A 25,170-nucleotide genomic window follows, 5' to 3' on the forward strand; every position below is an offset into this window, starting at 1 on the left:
TGAAACAGTCCTGATGCATAACAGAAGCAAGTTTTTGGGAAAGGTCTTTCTACTTTGTTGCAAAAAAAGTAGTGTTTGTTTTTTTTTTTTTAATACTTGTTAAACCTGTATTTGCTACACTGATTTGGCTTTAAAATTCTGTAGTAAATCTTAGATTATTTTATTGGGTGGCATCAGACCACTGTTTCCTGAAGGCATAACACAATACGTCATCTTACTGTGTGAAATCAACCTGTTAAACCAGTTTGGTATACTATCAAATATCTATAAAATAGGGCTTGTATTAAGAATTGTTTAGGAAAGTTCCATTTAAAACTGCAGAGCTGTTCAATAAAACCTGACAAAGAAACACTGACCTGCAACAAAGACCAGTAATGACGGTGTAAAACCGCCAGCTTTGTCCATTATGTTAAACCACCACAGCTTATATTTCCTCCCACTTACTGGATGCTTTTTCTCCATTAATGCCAAATACATTGGCTCACATATTCGCACCCCCATTACACTCATGCTTCATCATTAATTCATCACTGATGATGTGCCCTAGCTTAGCATCAGCAGATGTATCGTTACAACTCACAAGGTTGAAAAATCTCACTCTCTAGCGTTTTTTTTTTTATATGGTCTATATCACACTGATTAAAATCTTTATAGCAAATCTTCCTTATTTTGTGCTGTGGTGTGAACTTAAAATATGACATGAGGGAAAACGTGTGTTATGTGTTGGCAGAGACTTTCATTTGTTTTTTACTGTCTTTCAGGTTAATCTTATATAATGATATCTGCACTCCTGGACTTGATAGGAATCTTTATATCAGACGCCTACAGTCTTAGAGACCAATACCATTGAGGATATTCTCTCAATGGTTCGCCACATGTGGGCATAGTAGTGTTGTCAAAATATCAATATTTCAATATAGGTACTGAAATATCATAAACGTTATCATAACGTTTTCAAATATTCCTTTTCTGCTGTTTCAATCCTGTTTCAATGATACTAGCTGCGTGTTCTCGCTCTCTCTTTTCTCAGACTGTAAATTGTCGGTTTGACACACACCCGCCTCTTCTCATTCACTTAGGTTGAATAGTGTTGGTGTTACAGGTCCTGAATTTCAGAGTGAGTTTGCAGGTATTGTGCATAATTTTACTCATTCATGCAGGTTTCACGCTCGCACCAAAGCTATCCGCACCACTGATCTAGTGCCACTGCCACGCACCTGTAAAGTCGCCTCTCAAACCGCTCTTGAGTACCACATTTTACTTATTGCACCTAAAAGGGCAAATACACACAAAATTATGTCAAAATGCCCGTCTTGGCATGTATTCAGGAAATCATTTTTAAAAGAATTAATTGAGATGGAAAACAAATGTTGGGTGACCGTAAGTAGGATCCGTGCATAAACTCTTAAAGTGACAGCAGCCTGATATTCCTGCTGCTCTCCGTCATGTTATTTAGAGAACAAAAGACAAGGAAAAATGAATAACCGAATAACGTTTGTAACTTACCTTGTGCTTGTAAGCATTGATCTGTATTTCATTTTTTTTGCAATGAAGACTATCCCTGTACTGTAAAGCTATTGGTGCAAGATTACAAAAAGTATAAAAAATTACTTTATATAATATAAAGTCTGTTTTCCCCATGGTATCGAATAAGTTATTGTATCGAACTTAAAATTCCAGTATTGTGACAAGACTAGAGCATAGGAACCTAAGATGTACAAATCCAGAAGTCTTTAGCAGTGTTTAACATGCCTGTCCATGTGCGTTAATCTAAATTGAATCGTAAAAGGCATCACCCACGCGTCTCTGTTGACAGAATAGGACCACTGCAGAGGGATGAATCACTCTTTCTTTCATTGTTTCGTGACCATCTGCACTCTTGGTAAGGTGTGGTGGCGGGGGGTTGGTTCGGCGCCACATGATGAACAGCAACATTGTTACAAATACATCAATTGCATCTCTTGCTTCCCTCCCTGCCTGCCTATATGAAATAGGAGGTTCTGCTGTGTGAGTGGGCAAAGTCGTGACAGTCGTCTCTGCCGTGAGGAAGAGAACTGAAACACTCGTAGGAGTGCAGCTGCCCACGCACTTTCATATAAACCTATGTGCGTCCACGACTGTACAACTTGCACACCTCAACAGTCGAACATCTCCATAGCAGGTGTCCAAGAAGATAGGCACACAGTGGTTCATTCGCAAAAGCTGTATGGCCATTGTGGGAATGATTGCGTTTCTGTGCATGATGCCAAATATCATGGCAAAATTATGTATTTGACTCTCTAATAATGGAAATGGATGCAGCTCAAATAGTTAGTTTGACTCCATATAATTCATTTAGACTATTTAGATTTTATGTAACTACAATGGTGGCTAAACTACCAACAGTGCAAGCCAGACACTCACTACTCAGCAGTTTCTTAAATATTCCTTGTTTCTTTGGTCTTATTCTTAGTTAAAGAATAATAGTTTATTAAGTATATCCCTTACTCTAATACTCAACAAGTTACCAAAATGACTCATTTTAAACAATGAATCATTGACTACGTTTACATGCAGCTAATTTTCGGGTTATGGTCGGGTTAAGGTCACTATTCAGCTTTCCCGTTTACATGCATGAGCAGAGAGAGTTTCTCATGGAATTGCAATATCCCGATGTAAACAGCGACGCATGGTTAGCGTCTAGACGTACGGACAACCTTAAGACGCAATATGCGTCATTTCCGATTTTTCTTCCTGTATCCAAAGACGACGACAACAGCAGCACGCGGATAATGAATAGTTCGCTTTGATGCTGGTAACATTCGGTAACAAAATGCTGGTAACAAAACCTCGCTTCAAAAGTATGCTGTGCTTTGTTTCACCTGGTCTCGCCATGTTTACTTCCGGTATACTGCACGTGGATTTCTGTATACGCAGAGAAGTTTCTCTACTCAAAAGACCAAGATTCTTTGCGAATAGAACATGTGCAGAACACAGATCACTATGGGGATATGCCGATACGCGTTTACATGGCCAAAAATTCGGGTTAGAAAAGGGGTACCCCAGGTATAATATCCCGATTTTTAAAATCCGGGGTATGAGCATATTTGAAAGAACGAAAAATAACTTTGCCATGAGTATATCGGGCCATTAATCTGTATGATCTTACCTTTATGCTATAGAAATACAAACCAGAAGACAAAACGCGCACAACTCTAAAAGGGCAGGGCTACATGAGGTCTAAATGCAAAGGCTTAAAAACTAACTTTGCCACACCTGCCAATGACCGGTGACTTGAGGAAACTTACCAAATTTACAAAGATGTCGTGATGCCAAACCCTTTCATGGAAGAAGAACGGTGTTGCGTTTACAACTGAGACAATGAGCGCTTATCAGGATCAAATAAACGCTGGATTTTCTAAAGTATGAAGTGTGCCAAGTTTGCGGAATAGATTCTTTAAAATACAAACCCAATTCCATAAAAGTTGGGACACTGTACAAATTGTGAATAAAAACAGAATGCAATGATGTGGAAGTTTCAAATTTTAATATTATATTTAGAATACAACATAGATGACATATCAAATGTTGAAAGTGAGACATTTTGAATTGCCATGCCAAATATTGGCTCCTTTTGGATTTCATGAGGGCTACAAATTCCAAAAAAGTTGGGACAGGTAGCAATAAGAGGCCAGAAAAGTTAAATGTACATATAAGGAACTGCTGGAGGACCAATATGCAACTTATTAGGTCAATTGACAACATGATTGGGTATAAAAAGAGCCTCTCAGAGTGGCAGTGTCTCTCAGAAGTCAAGATGGGCAGAGGATCACCAATTCCCCCAATGCTGAGGCAAAAAATAGTGGAGCAATATCAGAAAGGAGTTTCTCAGAGAAAAATTGCAAAGAGTTTGAAGTTATCATCATCAACAGTGCATAATATCATCCAAAGATTCAGAGAATCTGGAACAATCTCTGTGCATAAGGGTCAAGGCCGGAAACCCATACTGAATGCCCGTGATCTTCGGGCCCTTAGACGGCACTGCATCACACACAGGAATGCTACTGTAATGGAAATCACAACATGGGCTCAAGAATACTTCCAGAAAACATTGTCAGTGAACACAATCCACCGTGCCATTCACCGTTGCCGGCTAAAGCTCTATAGGTCAAAAAAGAAGCCATATCTAAACGGGAACCAGAAGCGCAGGCGTTTTCTCTGGGCCAAGGCTCATTTAAAGTGGACTCTAGCAAAGTGGAAAACTGTTCTGTGGTCAGACGAATCAAAATTTGAAGTTCTTTTTGGAAAACTGGGACGCCATGTCATCCGGACTAAAGAGGACAAGGACAACCCAAGTTGTTGTCAGCGCTCAGTTCAGAAGCCTGCATCTCTGATGGTATGGGGTTGCATGAGTGCGTGTGGCATGGGCAGCTTACACATCTGGAAAGGCACCATCAATGCTGAAAGTTATATCCAAGTTCTAGAACAACATATGCTCCCATCCATACATCGTGTCTTTCAGGGAAGACCTTGTATTTTCCAACAAGACAATGCCAAACCACATACTGCATCAATTACAACATCATGGCTGCGTAGAAGAAGGATCTGGGTACTGAAATGGCCAGCCTGCAGTCCAGATCTTTCACCCATAGAAAACATTTGGCGCATCATAAAGAGGAAGATGCAAAAAAGAAGACCTAAGACAGTTGAGCAGCTAGAAGCCTTTATTAGACAAGAATGGGACAACATTCCTATTCCTAAACTTGAGCAACTTGTCTCCTCAGTCCCCAGACGTTTGCAGACTGTTATTAAAAGAAGAGGGGATGCCACACAGTGGTAAAAATGGCCTTGTCCCAACTTTTTTGAGATGTGTTGATGCCATGAAATTTAAAATCAACTTATTTTTCCCTTAAAATTATGCATTTTCTCAGTTTAAACATTTGATATGTCATCTATGTTGTATTCTAAATATAATATTGAAATTTGAAACTTCCACATCATTGCATTCTGTTTTTATTCACAATTTGTACAGTGTCCCAACTTTTATGGAATTGGGTTTGTATGTCCAAGAGTTTTACACACCACTCTATTGTTGTAGGGACATTGTTACATTTTCACACCTCTAAACATGTTGCAGAACAAAACACACTGTCATTGGTTGCTTTACATGTCAGTCATATGGCCTCTGGGCAGTCCTTGGGCAATGAAAGCTGCTGTGGAGTCCAGACCTTCTGCTGTCTGTCTGAAGGTCTGGCTACATGAGACTATCTTTTAGGTAACTTAAATGAAAACAGGCCATTGTTTAAGTCCCTCTTTTGTGTTCAGGCCAAAGTTTTATGGACATGCTTGCTATTATTAATAGAAATTGTTATGGGTCACAAAAATGATTACTCTGTATTTAAATCCTGTCATAACACGACCATGTAGTCTAAAGAAACAGAAGAGATTCAAAAGCGAAAAAAATCAACATATTAGCTTTAAAACTTCAACATATTAGCCTTAACTTGTTTTTCCATTGCAGTGATGTATTTTCAAGGTTAGTTCAGTGAGTGTAAAGAGCATTTGTGTGGAAATTCCATATAGTGCATAAAATACATGGAAAAACTCGGGTAACTGCTCCAATGGAAAACTAGATTATGGATGGTAAATTGATGACTGTGTGAGGACCAGTAAAGTCAAACGCTTTGTGGGTGTCACCTGATGAACCTTCTGCTCTCTTCTCATTTTTGAGTGGCACATGTCAAAGTTTCTGGTTGGAGCATGTGGCCTTTTCAGGGGTGTCTTGTCAGACATTTTGTCCATCAACAGCCGTATCTGTGGCAGTAAGCGCATCACACTTCGTCAACAAATAACTCCCACAATGCACCACATTGCACAACTCCGCAACCCACTCCCACTAACCCAGAACAGCGCCTGTAAGGTATCCCCCTATCAGAGAAATCACACAGGTCTGCCATAGCCTGACAGTGTCTCTATCGCTTTTACTGGCACTATGTAACTTCGGGGAGCGGGTAGGAACCCGAGCACAAAAAGAACTACAAAATTCGACTGCTTTACGGCATACGTCACTTCCCCAACTTCCGCAAATAGCGACGCGAGAGCCCAACGACAAGCGTTTTTTTTTTTTTTTTTTTTTTTTACCTTTGTATGTTGTCATGGCTGAAGCAGAAAGTAAAACCAAGAAGCCAAAGGTTATGTTGGAGGACAGTAGAAAAAGAAAAAGGGAGAGTGGCACAATAAAAGGCTGGACGAGGATCAATATTGGTCCATTATTAGCTCACAGGCGCCACTCATCCATAGGGTACGCCAAAATGAGCGAACGAGTGATTTTTTTTTTTCTAATTCTGTTTTAAAAAGACGTAACTAAGTCCCCCAACTCCGGTCCGGTGCATCAATCTTCCCCCACCTTGCTAATGTGAAGTGCGTCCGCGAAGTGGACGCAAAAAGTGCGCACGCGATCAGTTTACTGTTTTGTGTTGTGAAGCTTCGTCCCTCGCCGCATCCAATGTAGACTGCATTGCTTTCTTTTGAGGACGTTTAACACACTCAAGCATCCCCGTAGAGCCGGGGCGGGCAGCTCGCGCCTGCTCGAAACGTGAAAGTATACTGATTACTGAGTTTGGTAGGGGCTACATTCTTGCAAGTAAATTATACCTGATTAGACGGATAAAATAATCAATCAGGATAAATATCCTATGTCTGCAGCCTGATAGTCATGTTTGTTATTTATTTTTCTGGTGAAAGTGTCTTGCCTCAGGCTTTAATGCAAATCGATTTTTCAAATTTGCAGATTCATCTATGGTAGCTTGATATTATAATATTGACAACATGGCTATTATCTACCAACAAACATTAAATTAGCATATCCATTATGTAAAACAGTAGCCACTAGCCAATAGGTTAACGTTACTATAAAGACGCTGGCTTGTAAACGTGAGCTACGCGACCTTTTGATGTTTGAAAAAAATAAAAAATAAAGCCCATGAAACTATATTCATAAAACATGTGAACAGAACTTCTGCAGAGTTTGGGAGTATTGCTTGTCAACAAATGTACGCTTGTATTCCATAGTGTAACCATGACAAATTTTATACAGTAGCAGAAGACAATACTGTTTCCCAACTGTAGGGGGACCCCGAGAGCAAAATTTCAAAAGTAACATAATGCTGCTTTAATAACTTGGTTTGAATTAATGATTCAATGACTCATAAATACTTTCATTACTGAATGAATCAGTGTTTTTAACTCTATTTTTTTTTTATCTCTTAAATGAATGATTTAATGACAAAGACATTTTTTAACATTCAGTTGTCGGTTAGAGGTTTAATACGCACAGGCTATTTAAGGCAGTCTGGCTATGGTTCGATGACAATTGTTAGTTTGCCATCAGTTGACAGAAATGAATATAGATATCTGGTGTCAGCACTGTTCAATGCATTGATCTCTATTCAGCTGTTCAGCGTTACCCAGGTGATGCATTGCTCATCGATTGAGCCTTAAAACGTTGGCACTCAGTTAAATCAATTTCAACAACTTTACATTCATGAATGAATCGCTATTTTTAAGCTTAGTAGTTAAATGAATGGTTTAATGATGGCTCACTTATAGAGACAGTCCCTTGCGCCCCCTTCTGTCGTAACAATGTAACTGCACTGCACTGATTGACAGCCTGCAATTGTTCAGTTTTAAAGTCTTACAGACTGATCTCATGAAGTAGTGCGTGTGTGACACGCCAATTCGTATTTCCATTTTTGCCGTGCTATCAAGACGCATAATCGCTTTTCAGCGTGTTTATGAACGCCCTTGACTTAAAGTTATTACTGTATAAATATATGACTTACCTCAACCCCGTCCCTAAACCTAACCGTCACTGGGGTTAATGGCATTCATGACTGTTCCCTTACTATCCTAGGAAAAATAGAGATCGCTCCCCAGATGTAGATCTACATTTTTTTTTCATTTCGCGCGGACATTTGACGGCGTGTACAGACACGCGGAATCACTCGGACGTTAATGGCGTAGACGTTAATAGCTCAAAATGCGTAGAGAACACGCAACTTGACTCGAAAGTGGCATGTATGTTTACGCAAAAGTCATGATGTCATGTTGAGTCTTGTAGGCTCTTTCTTTAATAAGCCAAAGTATCCTAACATGAATAGTGCTTTGCTCAAACTCTGTTTTTAAAGGCCTATTAAAATGTTAATTGTAAAATATACTTAAATAACGACTTTATTCAACTATTCATTCCCTTCTTTGTTGGCCTCGAGATTTCACGTAGCTGCGCAAGTGCACAACGCTTCTAGGTTGTATGTCACACACATGACAAGCGTCAGCCAGTAGTGAGCCTGCGTGTGACGTACAACACAGAACCGTTGCGCAGTTTCACTATGTGAAATATCGAGGCCCACAGAGAAGGAAATTAATAGTTTAATAAAGTCGCTATTTTTGTTTGTTTGTTTTTTACACACAAAAGTATTCTTGTCACTTGATAAACTTAAGATTGAGCCACTTTAGTCACTCTGACTATTTTAACAATGTCTTTAATAACTTTTGGGCTGGCTAGTTTCGATCCCTTAAGAAGCCTATGGAGGAGTGATCCAGCTCTCAGATTTAAAAAAAAAAAAAAAAAAGTTGTGTTCCGAAGATGAACGAAAGTCTTACGGGTTGGAACAACATGAGGGTGAGTAATTGCTGACAGAATTTTCATTTTGGGGTGAACTAACCCTTTAAGGAACACTTGTTTGAGCCCTTCACTGACACCGAGTTCATTTCCTTCAATAAAGGACCTACCCCTCATCCTCCTGTGTCCAGATTAAAATAATCCTGTAGTAGTCCTTTCATTTTTGCATTTATGTAGTGCTTTTCCTGTTGTTCAAAGCCCGTGTAATCAAATGTAATTGGACCAGATGCTCAGGAAGTGAAGATAAAATTAGATATTTGCTTAGTGTTTTAAGATTCCTTTACTCCTTAAATCATTTTTGACACTTTTAATTCTTAATACAATTTTTTAAAAAAATCTATTGCCTTACTATGAAATAAAATAATGCTTTAATAATAAACAAGTAAACAAGGCATTGGATAACACATATAAAGAATCAAAATGTATGTGCAATGGATAAAATGTAATAGCCTGTGCATGGACAATAATTAAATAGTTTATTTAAACCATATTGTAGATGAAAATGAGAAAAATAAATAAAACTGCTAGTTGTTATTATTAATAATACATCAATGTTTTTTTTGAAAAAGAAACCTATTAAATTTGTTACCATTTTAAATACCAGTATTTCTGTTTTAGCTGATTGTTCTGAAGCTGAAAGCTGAATGTACATCGGTAAACTGAAGCGCTTTGTTAGTAGGTTAATTAACTCAACGGCACGCATCTATATGAGATGAATCAGATATTCATGCAACATATATGATAGTCCCAATCATAGTTATTAATGTTGTGCATTGGTGTTTGAGCTGTGCAGTGAAGCTAAACGATGATCACCACTAAACTGAAGTGCTTAACAGTCGCGTTATTTAACTTATCCAAATACATAAAATAAACAATGTTGCAACTTATAATTGCACAAAACTTGATTGTGATAGTCATGAAGGTGTGTAACTGTTGCAAAAGTGCTTATTCCATAACAACACGCTAAAACGTGGGCACGTAAAGAATTCGCAACCTTTTACAGTAGTTTTCTCATGTTTTTACGGTATGTACATGAAAAGTCCATTATTTATTGACTTTAATACATCTGCCTAATCTAATTTTTGCAAAACGTTGAAGCTGAATCATCTGAGTAAGGCTTGAAATGCCAGCTGCTCTTGAGTCAGCCGTTCCTATCTGACGGCAAGTTTTCAGCATCCCATTACTCTAAAATCTCACCGTTAGTATATCACAATCAAAAGCATTATTTTGTGTGGGAGTGTATGATGTGCCGCAGTAAGTGCATTATCTAATGCACTGCCATGACATTTTAGACATGCGTTCTTGGGTTATCTTGACAGGCAAATGTTAGAAAACCTGTGTTCACCACACTGAAATTTATTCAGGGTTTATGTAAATCAAGAAGAGTAAGACAGTAAAAAAAAAGAGTTCTTGCATTGGAATAAGATAAAGTGTGGTATACGTTGGAATTAATTTATCAAAAATGTATTTATTACATTTATGGTCCTGTTACTACTAACTATTAGGCCCGAAGGTATTCACTTTCATTTTTAATCGTTACATTTTAGTCTATTTTTACTTGGCCATTTATGACATTTGAATACATATCCATCCTTAATTTTTACTTTGTTCAGTGTGATTCCAGAGGGTTAGACTAAGAAAAAAATCATTGTGTGCAAGTATATTTTATTTTATTTTTTATTTTTTTGTATGTTGATTTTCAACACCTAATTCATGACTGCATTAATTTGGAAATTGTTTGTGAATTCTGTCCTCAATACTAACTTTATAGCTTTAATTGTTTTTATTTTTTCGGTAAACATTTCCTGGAATACACTGAGGCAAGAGTCTATAACAGAAAAAAAAAATTAACCTAATCAGCCATAAAGAGATCTAGAAAAAGGCTCTCATTTAATTATTCATACTGTTGTCACCCAGTTTAGGTTAACAACAAATATTATTCACAATATTTGAAGTTATTTGAAGAATTTAGGACAAAACTAATTCTGACATGAAGCAAGACCTCCTCACATACAGTGAAAAGCTCTCGAGCTCCACTGAACATCCAAACAAACAACAAATCAGACTAAAGGCCATTGCACACTGAGCACGAAATATTCGTATGCGTATTTTCGTGTTCGTCAGCCTAAAAATTCGTCACGCATAGAAACCTTGCACACCGAGTCTGTTGCGTATTTCTTAAACCTTTGCGGGAAAAAACGCAAAAATACCAAATGGATTCGTCAAGCAGTGAGGATGATTTTTGCCCTCTCTCTTATTGAAAAGAGAAGAAAGAGAAAATATTACGTCCATCCAATCCTGAAATTGCGCCGAGAGGAAGGAGAGTTCCTTATCAAGGAGTTGCGAATTTATCCTGAGCGATTCAAAATTTACCTCAGAATGTCAGTGGGACAGTTCGATGCTTTGCTAGCGATTCTGGAGCCACATATTAAAAACAAGACCACCAATTTCCGTGAACCAATCGATTCTGAACGGAGACTGGCAGTGTGTCTGGTATAGACCAGGTATGGACACACACACACGGACAAACACACACCCGCACGCGGCCCGTTGGAAGCGCTGGGCAGACAGAACAGCTAGGCTGTTATTGTGTATATTGTGCCCAAATAATACATTAGTTATCGAATAGGCTGCTCAATCACACCTTATTCGATCCTAAATTTCAATCTGATTGAAAGGGGAGGTTTATTAATTTCATAATCCAATATAGAGAAGAGAACATAAACACTTGATCGAATTGAAAACCGAAACTGAAAGCACGGCGCATATGTGCAATGATTTGAGGACGAGCTCCCCCCGGCCCTGAATTGTTAAAAGACCTCTCAAAATGCTGGCTCTGGATGCGAAAAACGCAGAAAATCGAACCCGATCCGATTAATTTTATGACGGACGAAAGTTTCGGAGGCGGTGTGCAAGCGTGACTGACATAACGTGAGGTCGAATTTTTTTTTTTAACGTGCGAAAATTTCGGATGTGAATTTCGGACTCGGTGTGCAATGGCCTTAACTAAGAGCTTTTGTGACTTCTGCACATCTCAGTCAAATCAAATGTTTCTTCATACGGAAGTCTTTACATTTTAAGCAATTGGCATTTCTTGTCAAAAACTAATTGTAAATGTCTTGTAAGCTGCTGGCCATAGGGACAGGCAGATGAATGGCCCAGCACTGTCCTAAAAGCACCTTCATTTGGCTAAATGTAGTAATTTCATGGTTACTTAATACTTAATGACAGGATCTCTTTTATCTAATTTATGCATGGGCCATGTTGTCACAGAAGTTCATAGTTTGAAGTATAATTTGAGACTTTATTTGGCATCTTATTTTTCCTTGTATGGTCTTGTACAAACATCCGTGTTTCTCAAGCATCATCTCCCCCTACTCTACCCATCAACTCTTCGGGGGAAGCTCCCCCTTCCTCTCTGTGCCAGATCTCTCCCCCTGTGGTGCTCTTATTTCCTGACCTTGCCCTTTTTCTGTTGTCATCCTTTCTTGCCTCATTTTAGAGGCTTGGTTACCTCTATTCAACTATCCACCAGATGGTATTCAAATTAGACCCCTTGCATGAAAGCAGATTTTTCCACGCTCTTGGGCCGGAGAGTGGGCGGGTTCACCCTGGAATAGTGACCCAGAGACGCCTGTACTTCTCTTTCCGCTGTCTGTAATGGAGTGCAGAGACCAGGACTCACTCCCTTGGCTTCTTAGGCCAGTGCTGCCCGCAGAATCTTTTTTTTGTTTCTGGAAGACACAAATAAGAAAATGTGCTGCCTATTTTTCAAAGTTATGTTGAAAGGGAAACCACACATATGCTGAAAACCTAATGCTAGAGTTTAATCGGGTTGCATCCCTGGATGTTGATTAGAGTGGAAAAAGTGTTTTATGACTAGAGCACATTATTTTTACGCTACTCTCATCTAAAAAGCAATTTCAGTTTCTAAATCCTGCAGATCTTCTACTAATTCAAGTTTAGAAAAACTTCTTCTGAACTTTTAGCCTATACCGTCTAACATCGTGATGTCTGTCAGCCATCACAGAGACAATTTATATAGAGACATGCCACTTCCTCAATACAACTATATTGGGAAAACCTGTAACACCGAAGATGGTTGTATGCACATGCCCCGCCCCTCCCGCTGGAAAGCCAATCATCTGCTTTTAACTGTCAAGCCGGGAAATGTGTAAGCCTATCTTCTGGTTCCACTGACGCATGCGCACAGTTGATGTTTGTGCCGGCGGAGACGAGAACCCTTGCGCATATGTAGTAAATGTATAACCTGTGGGGAAAAAGGCGATTTACATCTTATTTTGAGGCAATGATTTTTATCATATTTTACTGCTGTTTCTATACAAGCAGTTTTCATGTCCCGGTGACCAGTGGAAGTGCAGTTCTGACTCTCTGCCCATTCATTTAGATAGGAGCCTGGTCTTGTTAGTCCGAAATAGCTGCCCGGAGGCATTTCCAAGATGGTAGCCTGGTGGCATGACTTGCCTAAAAGGACTTTGGCCATCGCGATGAACGATGATATCATCCAGCGGCCCAACCCTATACAATACTTCCTATCCCCTTTTAATGTGCAGAGAGAACTTTATGTAAACAGTTTGTAGGTTCATTTAAACACCGTGGATCTGTTTCACTTGAAGTATTGCTCATTGTTTGCATTGCCTGACATTCGATCAGTCATTGACATGAGTTTGGAGCAGCATCCAAACCCCCCTGTTTGTCCAAGCAGCGGAAGAGGTCATTATTTTGCACGATTTTGTTTGGTGCCACTCAAGGCAAATAAATTACACACCCAGATAGGCCTGGCCCGTGGGTTTGTGTCATAATATTAGAAACTTTGCAAACATGCATTGTTGTTGTGCTGTTTTCTTTTCCCCCTGTCATTTATGAGATCTGCTTTCCCCACCATTGACATAGTTCATGAGTAAAGAATCTCTGGATCAAAAACGGACGGAAACGAAACCGATTCAAAAACGATATTAAAATATGCGACCATCAACATTAAACAGCATATAAATCAAAACTTTACTGAATTAAATGTTGACCCAGGACAAGCTAGGACTATGGAGCTTTGAGGGTGTTGATGGACTCGATTGACTTCTGCTATGTTTTGATCATCATTCTAAATCCGATCTGGATGTAGTTTTTGAGAAAAAAAAAATGCTTTTTGCACAAAATGTTGCTTTTTATGAAACTTATCCAGATTCAAGTGTTGATTATAAAAATAATGCATTATGCTAGAATAAAGCAGTATTTTGTTTAAAAGCAGAGGGTTTCTTTCTTTTAATATATTGTATGTTCAGATATTCATGCAACAAAATATTCTGGGGGCCATGAATACTGGCGCTGGCTCTCAAAAATAAACAAAACCTGCTGAGAAAATAGTTAAAAGAAAGCTCTAAAATGTAATTAAAATGAATTATATCACTTGTGTGATATGTGTGTCTTATCTAAGTCCTTCCTTGTATTTGATCCTTAAAAACTGTTTCTGTCATTCAAAAGTAGGGCTGGGTACCGAGTTCGGTACTTTTTAGGTACCGACCGAATTGCCTCGGTTCTACAGAGTATCGAAACATGTCTTGTTTTTCGGTACTAAGTTTCGGTACCTAAATGGTTAATCTCGTTAACGTCAGTGAAACAATAAGCACGCAGTATGATAGGCTGTGGCGGAAAACACTAGTTTACGCGGCTGCTCAGAGACGTAGCTCGTCGCACGTGAGTGTGTGTGTGCGTGCCTGCGTGTAAGCGTCCCAACATAGATGGATAGAAAATATGTGGAAATGATCCAAAGTGTAGCCTACCTATGTGCCAGACTCAATGCCAAAAGCACGCGATGCAATATTTTCGACAAGATAATTGCTGCCAAGACCATTAAAACACGGTAAATCTGATACTCGCACAGACACTTGAGAGTACAAAGTTTATCCGTCTTTGACTGCAAGAACTGGAGCGGGTCATAGATTAACCGACACTCAGGCTCAGCATATCGGTACTTGCCTCATAGACATGAGAAATAGGACTATAGACGGTCAAAATATGTATACTTTAAAACGAAACGATTAGAAATTAGTTTGATTACCTAATCCATAGGCGCGCACATTCACTGCTGCAGGAATGACGAGTCAACATCGCCTGACTTATTAAACACTTGTTCATTAATAAACAATTAAAATATATCCTTGCTGTTGTTTCCCGACACATCCATAATCATTAGGCTACTGTTGCCAGTGCTTCGCGGCAAGCTTCATGTGTGCTGAATGCGAGGCATATATCCCGCCCCCAGTAGCCTATATTTAATTTAATTCACATTTATGTATAGCGTTTTTCACAATACATATCGTTTCAAAGTAGAAATGCATGTTTTACAAAAAATGCATGTTTCTAAATTACAATTTAGAGTGATGATCTGTTATCCGAGGTGACAGTGTAATGCATTTCAATTAATTTTCATTCAGTTTCATTGTTAAACAATGCATTAAGATAAGGCAGAAACAATGAGCTCATTGAAGTAAAGAAAACATGTTGTTAAATGATAGAAACAGAAAACTTTAGCATTGGTGCTTTTTTATATACTCAAAATACAAGTGTGAAAGTCATCAAACTGAAAAATAAAATAAAAATGTAGGTAATATTATAGTAAAAACTGGTTAAAATAAAATAAAATTGGTATCGAATAATTGGTATCATAAAATTGGTATCGAAGTCAAGGTATCGGTATCGAACATTTTGTTACGATACCCAGCCCTACTCAAAAGTGCCTATTGTTGTGACCAGCCTGGCTTGCACTCGATTGCTCAGTTTTATCAAGTTGCTACTATTGATTCTGAACTTTAACCATTAAAGATTCACTTTCAGTTTAAGGAATTGGATGACGATACTAGGTGTTATTGCATCACTCAAAAGCAAAAAAAAAAAAAAAAAAAATCCATTCAGGCAGTTTGAACACACTTGGATTATACTTGGAGTTGAAGTCTGTTTATGTTCTGCCTTCCTCTGTGGTTCTGATTACCAAAGAATGTTTATAATCTGGATTCAAAGTCTCATGGGAACCATTGACTCAGCACCAGCCACTGTCATGACTGAGAAAAGCATGTCTGAAACGGCTGGGAACTCTGCATCAAGAAGCATTGAGGAATGGAAAGCAGTTTACTACAGTGGAACAGTCTGATTTCGCAAATCGTTGCACACTTCATGCGGTTTCTCTTTCATCGTTCGATGCAGCTTCCTGTCCACACTGAAGATTTTCAGCTTTTCTTCCACAACACTCGCTTATTATCACTGCAGGATTAGACTGTGGTTTTGTGAGGGTCTCTTTCACTGCAGCTTTGACAGATGACCTATTGAAATCACTACAGAACTGTCTGCCTGTTGCCAGGGCAACACTAGCTCACTTCTGCTTTTTATGCGCTCACGTGACTGGCTGTTGACGTCACCGGGGGAGGGACGCTGCCAGAGTTTGGTCCACTCTTGACTGCATAGGGCTTCGAAGAATCTTGAGGACTTGTTGAATTGACACGGTTAGTCTTAGTCTTGGCTGTCTCTTCGCTGTCTGTTACCACTGTCATCATCATCTTCATCGTCGGCAGGTGTAAATAGCCGGGTTATGGACTGTTGAAGGCAGTGGATTGCAGGGGAAAAATAAAAATAGAAAAAGAGGTAAGTCATACTCCTTATTTTTCTTTGGTAATGTCCAATAATTTTAAGGATTATTTGAGTATGTCATGTCTCAGAACTAGTGAGATTTTATTGGTTGGGTTTATGCAAGATGCCAGTGTGATTATTCGTGCACAGCTGTTGCATGCTGGCTCACGCTAAGGGCGCATTGGAGATCTATGAATAGGAGAAAGATGTAGTTAAGATGTAGTCATTCACTCGATAAACTCCCCGCACACGCAGATCATCTCCTCCAATGTTTCCCTTCCATTTCATATCCTATCCATCTCTTCATGTTATAGGTTTGTTTGTGGACGGGTTAAATGAATTGGAGGGAGATGGTCCACTTACCACTCGCCGCCAGCTCTGATATTGTCATAGCAGAAACAGCTACATTAGAGAGCCTCGTGGGAAAGGAGGAGAGATGAGGAAGCTTGCATAATGTTTCCAAATTCTTCCTCTTCCCCAACTTTTAATTTCCACCTTCCCCCACACTTGCACTGCTCGCTTAACTCATGCATGTGGGTGAGCGTGTGTGTAAAGAATGCTCTCTCTGAGGAGACGCACTTGCACTGAATACCAGAATAGCCCCATCCCCCCTGTCGCATTGAACGTGGGTGGAGGGTGATCTATGGCAGGAAGAAAACGGTTATTGCTAATTGCCGGAGTTTTTTTTTTTTGTGGTCTCAACGGTTGGCTTTATTCAAAAATAGTTTTATCACAACCCCTAGAAAAGAGCTTTCTAGCAGACAGTGCTTTTCGCACTTTCATTAAAGTAAAAGATTTCTTCTATTCCTAATGGAGTAATCATCATATACATCACTAGCTATTTTACCAAGAACTAAATTAAGCTAACGACCCACCTGAGGAACAGACTTGAAGCGCGGCTCAATGCTCGGCTCGACTTCTGCTGCGAAGACATATTGGTTATTAGATGTTATCGGGTCCCCGTAGTGATGTGACAGTATTTCTTGTGCACACACAGCCTACTGGTAGTTCAGAAACACATGGCACCAAAGACAAACACACTTCTGCGTTGGAGGCCTGCTGGCAGTAGGGATGAGAGACGCTGCTGGCAGCTTGTTCAGCACGGCCCACGTGTGTGGGAGGAGATTATCCTCGCTGCAACCACTGCTATTGTGTGTTCTCAGCCCTGTCTGTCATTACAGAGTGTGTGTGTGTGTGTGTGTGTATGAGCAGTGTGTAGGTGCTGCTTGTGTGTTGTGTATCTATTAAATGGCTTAAATACAGAGTGCCAAGTGAACATGATTTTTTTTTTTCCATTATCAAGCCTCTAAGTGCAGTTTTAATAGCTTTCTCACCGTCATTATCAGTCTGATGAGCACTTAATGCCATAATGTATGCATCACAAACCTACTAGTGTTTACTGAAGCACTCATTCATTTTCAAGAAGAATGTTTGAAACGAAACTAATTGTTGCATGCAATCTGGATTCTTACTGTATTTACACATTAAAGTCGTTACATTCCAATAAAATTGCAAGATTGAGTCTTAAGTTTGAGTTATTGGTTGGCCAGTTTTGTTTGCAGTGCAATGGGACATCTCTCAGTGTAAAAAAAAAAACTGTAAAAACTGTAACAGCATGTGAATATTTGTCATTTTGACCAGACGCATTAACAGCCGTTTGGTAGTGTGAACAGGCCTTTTTACCTTGCTTTTCATCCAAAGTAGGGATGGAACTACGAAAATTGTTCGATTTGTGTGAAATGCATTGATTCGTCACTCTGTTTATGTTCCCCAATGATGGCGGCTTTCTCTAAAGTGAAATCATATTATTGTTATTAGGGTTGGGTATCGTTTGAATTTGAACGATTCTGATTCCGATTCTGGTTCCTAACGATTCTCGATTCCGATTCTTTTAAGAGGCAGGGTCAAAAAAGTTTAGCTAACCTTGCTAACCAACGGCCTTTCTGAAGGAAATAATCCTTCTGTAAAAATACTACTTTTGTCACAAATTTTGCCGAGATTTCGTTATTTTTAGAAAAGTGAAGCCACACTTTGGATCGCCGACGTAAGCTACTAATGTTCGACTCGCGTGGTTATGCCAACACTTCCGGTAGACGCTTCTTCGTTGGTGTTGTTCAGCGGTTTCTTCTTCTGCTCGGCGGACTGTGAATATCGAAACTAGGAATCGAAATTTTAACTTTTGAACGATTCTGGGAAAAACAAAAAGTTAGTCTCGGTTCCAATCGATACTCGATTCTCGATACCCAACCCTAATTGTTATGAATTGAATAGAATGGACATATTGTACTTGCATAGTACACAAATGCCCCCTTTCCCCCAGAATGGGTTTGCGTTCTCGGCCAGGCGAACTGGAGTGTCGCAAACTGGCCACATTTCCATATAATTCACTCACTCTCTTGCAAACTGGGGGCCCTATTCTAAGCGCATGGTCTAAAGCTCCCAGCGCAAGTGCAGTTAGGGCGTGTCCAAATCCACTTTTGCTAGTTTTTTACGAAGGGAAAAATGATCTAAAAGGGCCTGTTCTCTTAAGTAATTGTGTGTTTTGGGCGTATACGTGCAATAAACCAATCAGAGTCTCATCTCCAATTAACTTTAAAAGCCAGTTGCGCTCTCACCATGGCGGATTCACTATATACATTGCGGCACACCAGCAGACCATCTACGGGACAAGCCGGATTCCACCATATCTTTATGTACACAAATATTATCTTTTACATTGTTATCCTTTTCGTTTTAATATTTGGCTTGTTTGTATGCTGCTGTGCGTCCGTCTGTGCAATAAGAAGCCGCGCGCACCCGCCTATAGGCTTATATTACTAATGCGCCCTTTAAATAAAATAAAAAAAGCCTTTGACTTCTGGTTTCAGTTGGTCAATGGCACCGTCTTTTTCAGTTGCCTCAAAATAGCAGCGTGCCAACAATGCTCCTGAAGTGCCTCTTTCTCATACCAGCACACCCATTGATGCACAAATGAGCGCAAATGCTTTTTCTTATTTAAACAACATGGCGCGGGACGTGAAAACTGGCTGAAACTAGCTAAAAACGCATTGCGCCGGGTGTATGATAGGGCCGTGAGTCTCTCTTTCATAGTTTCATATGTTTAGATTAAAGAGCAATATAGTGCAGTGTTACATTTCTCAATAGTTTGCCAGTATGTCTCTCCATCCCCCAGTTGTACTAGTCTTTCCAGCCTGAAACCCCCTTTTCTGCAATGGTAATGTATGGAACGGTTCGAAAATGGTCAACGGCCAGGAATCCGCACCAGAACAGTTTCAGCGGTAAAGGGGTATTATTGGTCTTATCACAAATAATACCGCCCCTCAACAAAAGGTTCTGGAATGAGTTTTTGCATTTGGGATTAGAATGATTAGATGAAGTTGTGTAGATCGCTGTCTGCTTGTCTTTGAGTAGATATGATGAACTTTCTCAGTCTGCTGTTTCCATTTCAACTCCCTTTCTGTCTCAGGACAAAAACTGCACTATGAAAGAGGATTTGCTCTCAGTTTGAAATAAATAGGAGTCATTTTTTGCCGTGTTTGTGTCCAGCTCATTCTCTGCAGGGCTCTGCATGTCAAAAAATATCCTCCACCATGCTGAGTGCTGGACACAGCTGTTCTTGTTTTGTTACACTTATGAGTGTTGCACACTGCTTTTTTCTCCCCATACATTTTGTACATTTCTGGAAAGATGCTGTAGTTTAAATGAATGTAATTTTATAGCTTTAAGTCTCTCGCGACTCGCGAGATATCCATTTTTTTTCTTTGTCTTCAAAATGTGTGCCCTGAACAAGAGAAAACTAAAAAGGATTAAATTGTACCTTCTATTAGCACCATATTTCTGATATTTCTCACATCAAATTTGCTAAAAATATGGTTCTCAGAAAACTTGGAAATGGAAACTGTTGCGTTCTTCTTTTATTTGCACTATTTATAATGTGTTTCTTGGAAGTGTTAATAGTCATTCTGTTTGTTTCCTTGGTTCTCAATCTCTGTGGGAAACTTAATTCTCCTGTGCTATTGTTAAATTGATTGCCAATATGAAATGCCTGTTGTTGTTGTTGTTGTTGTTGTTATTATTATTATATTAGTCATTCTTTATTCCGGCTTCTTGGTTATTTCGGTTCCCTTTTGTCAAATGTGGTCTTGCAGTCTTTCATTTTTCAACTTACAAAACTGACCTTGAGCAATTATATAAATACTCATGGAAGTAAATGCAATCCTTGTTTAGACTGGTTGAGTCGTGTTGAGTGACATGGATAATGAGGGCAAGGCATGCACTACTGGACAGAACTGTGACTGAATGCGAGATCCTTGTTGAAGTTTTCATTCACTGAATTATATGGTTCTTCTACAAAAGAACTTAAGATTATACATGTATGTTGTCTTACGGGTTGTCCTGTTGTGATTTTTGCAGACTCTGCTAATAAAAAGAGATATCATTTAGCCTAATGATTTGGACTGCTAAACCCTTAATTGCAATATCATTCATATTGCATATAGGATTCCATCAAGTCATTTCCGTTATTGATTTTCATTCTTTTTATGCTGTTCAATCTATAGATGTTATCTGAATATGCATAAATTCTTATGAGACATGAGTGGCACTAGAAAATAGTGAAATAAACCATGCACAAGATATTGAAACAGTTGAATCATGTTCCTTTACTGTCTATTTCTGTGCAGTGACGCTGGATCAATGTGAACGCAGTGAATGATTTGAAAAGCTAAGACTTGGTGACTACACCATTAAGGTTGCCATCACAACAGATCATCACTGTTGCCCTGGATTATGTCATTCAGACAATTCAGGAGGAAAACAAAATATTCTGTGGAACAAGAAATTGTTTCCTTTTAGGAGAGGACGCTTTCCTCTTTTACCTTTTAGAGTATTTTAGTTTCCTTGTGATCACACAAGTCAGACATCACTGTTGCTAGGCTTAAAGTTCTTTTCATATCATCAGATTAGATATTTGGAAAAATGACTAATATCTGCTACAAAGAGGTAGTTATCTGTCAGCTCTCTGTAGTTTGAGGTTCCCACCATCATTGCAGGGCTGTTAACTCTCACGCATTCAGTGTGAGCCTCACGCAATAGACACTGCTCTCATGCCACACATCCATTTTCTTTTGCAGTGAAAAATCGTGACGTTGAGACCGACAGACAAGACAGAGCAGGTTTTTTTGTGATGAGATGAAGCTTAGCTTTCAAGTTCTGTTAATTTTATTTGTTTGTCGCAAAAAAAATAACTACAGAGAGGATTATTTTGTTAAATATATCCACTATATTACATATTATATTTTTACTCTCATTATTCAGAATATTATAACGTTGTTGTTATATAAAAAAAACCACATTATATTAATTTGAGTTGTTCATTTAAAACTTTGTTAATAATTAGGGGTGCACCGATACCACTTTTTCAAGAACTGTATTTTCATTGCATTTTTAATTTTTACAAATATTGTGCAGAGAAACCAAAAGAATATGAATCAAATTAGTTGGCTGAGCTAATATATACATTAGTATAAACATTAAAGGGTTAGTTCACCCAAAAATGAAAATTCTGTCAGTATTTACTCACCCTCATTTTGTTTCAAACCTCTGTGTTTATTTGTTCTGCTGTACACAAAGGAAGCCACACTACCATAGTAGGAAAAAAATACGTACTATGGTAGTCAAGATCTGTTTGATTAAATCATTCTTCCAAATATCTTCCTTGGTGTTCAGCAGAACAAATAAACACATAGAGGTTTGAAACAAAATGAGGGTGAGTAAATACTGACAGAATTGGGTGAACTAACCCTTTAATAACATATTATATAGTAATATGGTCCTCATTTGATTTTTCTTTGCTATTGCCCTATCTGACCGAACTACAAATTTTCCAGGGATGTCTGAAAAATGGATGTGCGCTCAACAAACTTGTGCGTATGTACCGCTGCGTGCTCAATCCACATATGTTCTCTCACGGCCCTCGGCCTCGTCCTGATTCCCATAAATACTGTAACATCACCACAGTATAAAATGTCTATCATTAGAAATTTTGCTATACTGTGTATGTTGTGGTATGTGTATAGCACTATTGACACTTCAGATTCTAAAAAGTTGATGTTAAAAGTTAAGCACAATAAGCAGTAATAAGAAGGTGCATGCGCTGACTGACACACAGCATAACAGGTGCAAAGAAAGCCTCTCTCTGCATGTGATCACAAATTCAGTTGTCTTTCATAATACACACGCAATTATATCAAAATGCACATCGTGTTGAGTATTCATGTAACAGCTGGTTATGTCTCAAGTAAAAGTAAACATTTGGATGTAAACCGGATCAGTAAAATGGAGCCGCGCATTTGGACTTAAAGTGACAGCAGCCTAATATACCTACTGCTCTTGACTGAATAACTTGTTTTACCTTTTAATAGGAATACATTCATATTTAATTTTTACTGTGAAACATTGCAATATTTTATTTTTGATTATTATTTTTGATTTTATTTAATCATCACTGCACTAATTCTACATATATATTGTTATCATTCAATAATATTTCTCATATCGTGAAATAAGAATTCGGTCAGATCACCCACCCTTAGTCATGTGTTTTCTAGTTGTGCTTAGTTCTGAAGTATTGAATTGTAATCTCTATAAAATCCTTATCCAGTAATCAAGAACAACTGGAAAAGTCATGGATTTAGCCTACTGGACAAAAGGTGCAGGGTCATTACATCATGGAAATAGGATGAAAGCAGCAACCGTGTGGACTTCAAAGATCAACCTCTTAGACACTGTTCAGCAAGAGCTTAAGTAGAGTAATTTCTCTGCCATTAGCGAATTACCACCCATATCGAGGGCCCTTTTTATTTGTTTTTTGAAGATCTCATGGTCGACATCCTTGGGACTTTGGTGACCGGAGTGAGACTGTAATTTCAAATTAATTTTTGGTAACCCTTATTTTAAAAATGTCAGTCCTTGTAATGGCTTCTTTCCTTCTTAAGCCACTTCCGTGAGGGAAAGTATATTTGACGCTACATCTGTTTTAACAAGACTTGAGCTTTATTGTAACAAAAAGGTGAAAACTTGAAGACAAAACTCTGTGCTCCAAAACAAACAGTGTTGTGTAGTCTCTCTGCCCTTGCCACATCACTTCCTATTTAAGATGGCTACCTTCAGGAAGTCCCCAAAAAGGGGTTCAATTCCTTCCCCCTACCACAGGGGGGAGTGCAGACAGTAGTTACATACAACCGTCACATTAAAGGATTAGTTCACTTTTGAAAACTTTTGCTAATAATTTACTCACCCCCATGTCATCCAAGATGTCCATGTCTTTCTTTCCTCAGTCGAAAAGAAATTAAGGTTTTTGATGAAAACATTCCAGGAGTTTTCTCCATATAATGGACATAGGAGCCAGACGGTACAAGGTCGAAAAGACAGTTAATAACAGTTTCAGATGCAGCTTCAAATGTCTTTAAACGACACCAGACGATGAATAAGGGTCTTATCATGCGAAACGATCGGTTATTTCAAAACTTATTCCAAAAATGTAACTTTTCTAAGGACAAATGCTAGCTTTGCTCTATTCTGTGAGGCGCATTTGTAACGTCACGTAGTACGTAATTATGTTCAAAAGGTCACAGGCGACGTAGCCGTAAGTACAGAGTCAGAGTGTTTACAAGTTGAACGCATAGGTTGAACGTGCAAACTAACTCAAACGCCATTTACAAAAAAAGAATTAAAAGGTAAAACAACGATGTCGGGCGATTTTGATTCTGTACTTTCGGCTACATTGCCCGTGGCCTTTTGAACGTAATTACTTATTACGTGACGTTACAAACGCGCCTGAGGAGGTTTTTCAGGCAATTCGAAAAAATTGAAAGATTTTTTTCAAAAAACTGCAATGGAAACTGATTTTCCGCATTTACAGTCACCTGACTTAGAAGACGGAGTTTTAGGCCCGTGTCCGCAAATAATAATAATAATTATAATCATTAGCCTATTATAACGTTTATTAGGCTACATATGTAGAAGACGCTTTTATCCAAAAAAGGAACAAAGCAATTTGTCACATCTCATTCATAGTACAGGTTGGACAATAATAGGGCTAAGATTATCACAAATAAACACTCGATTTTGACCAATATCCAAGTGAACACTTTCATTTTCCCATCAACAGTGGAATCAACTTAAAATACTCTATCATTTATGGTTATACAGAAAATAATAATACACTATTCGCAACTATTTTATTTGCGTAATGTCACAACAAGAAAACGTTGTGCTTTTGTAAAATAAAATAAAATAAAACAGCAGGCGTGCTTTATGATCTTTGTGAATTGGAGCGCGAGAACAGAAACAATAGCCTTTATAGTAGGGGTGTCACCGAAATTAATTCAATGGTATCGAAATCGAAATAAAAAAATGGTATCGTCGATACTGCCACGCCCCATGTCGCGTCCGTGATGGAAAGTTCGGATCGTTTTACTGACACTATTGTTCAATCTCGTTCATCAAAATTAACTAAACTTTTTTGCTAGTCATTTCAGGGGCTTTAAATGTTATACTATTAACATGCAAATTCCCCGAACATTAAGAAGATGTACATATTGAATGCAGTGAAAAATAATTTGCAGAGAACATAATTACTTTACCTCCCGAGTCTTTTGTTCATTTGTCGCGTGACAGAGGCAATGAACAGATCGTTTATGATGAATGACTCATTCATGATGAACGACTCATCACAGTGCGGAAAACAAAACACCTGTTGAAAGGCTGCGAGTCCTCTAACTGACACATATGGCAACTATAGAAGACCCATCAACGGAACTTGAACACCCTCCTGCTTCTCTGAAGTCGCCGGTGTGAAGGTATTTTGGATT

At 38.7% G+C, this 25,170-nt stretch overlaps 1 protein-coding gene and 1 long non-coding RNA gene across 3 annotated transcripts in view; one reads left to right on the top strand and one right to left on the bottom strand.

Moving 5' to 3' along the window:
• The window catches only part of ncalda (neurocalcin delta a), a 73,305-nt gene that overhangs the window by 25,118 nt on the left and 23,017 nt on the right, over positions 1-25,170 (top strand). Inside the window, exon 1 of one of the 2 annotated variants that reach the window (XM_039685280.2) lies at positions 16,172-16,312. The exons of the other annotated variant lie outside the window; for it this stretch is intronic. The gene's annotated coding sequence lies outside the window, so the exon portion shown is untranslated. Of the gene's footprint in view, positions 1-16,171; positions 16,313-25,170 lie in introns of those variants that run through there. 2 annotated transcript variants of the gene reach the window in all.
• Positions 14,969-17,422, bottom strand: LOC148976971 (uncharacterized). The gene is made up of 2 exons (XR_016145695.1): positions 17,173-17,422; positions 14,969-16,264 (listed from the first exon to the last, which is right to left on the bottom strand). It is a non-coding gene; the product is annotated as an uncharacterized LOC148976971 (long non-coding RNA).

The sequence above is a fragment of the Pimephales promelas genome, chromosome 12 (assembly GCF_988280905.1).
Source record: "Pimephales promelas chromosome 12, fPimPro1.hap1.1, whole genome shotgun sequence".
In the NCBI taxonomy this organism is placed as follows: domain Eukaryota; kingdom Metazoa; phylum Chordata; class Actinopteri; order Cypriniformes; family Leuciscidae; genus Pimephales; species Pimephales promelas.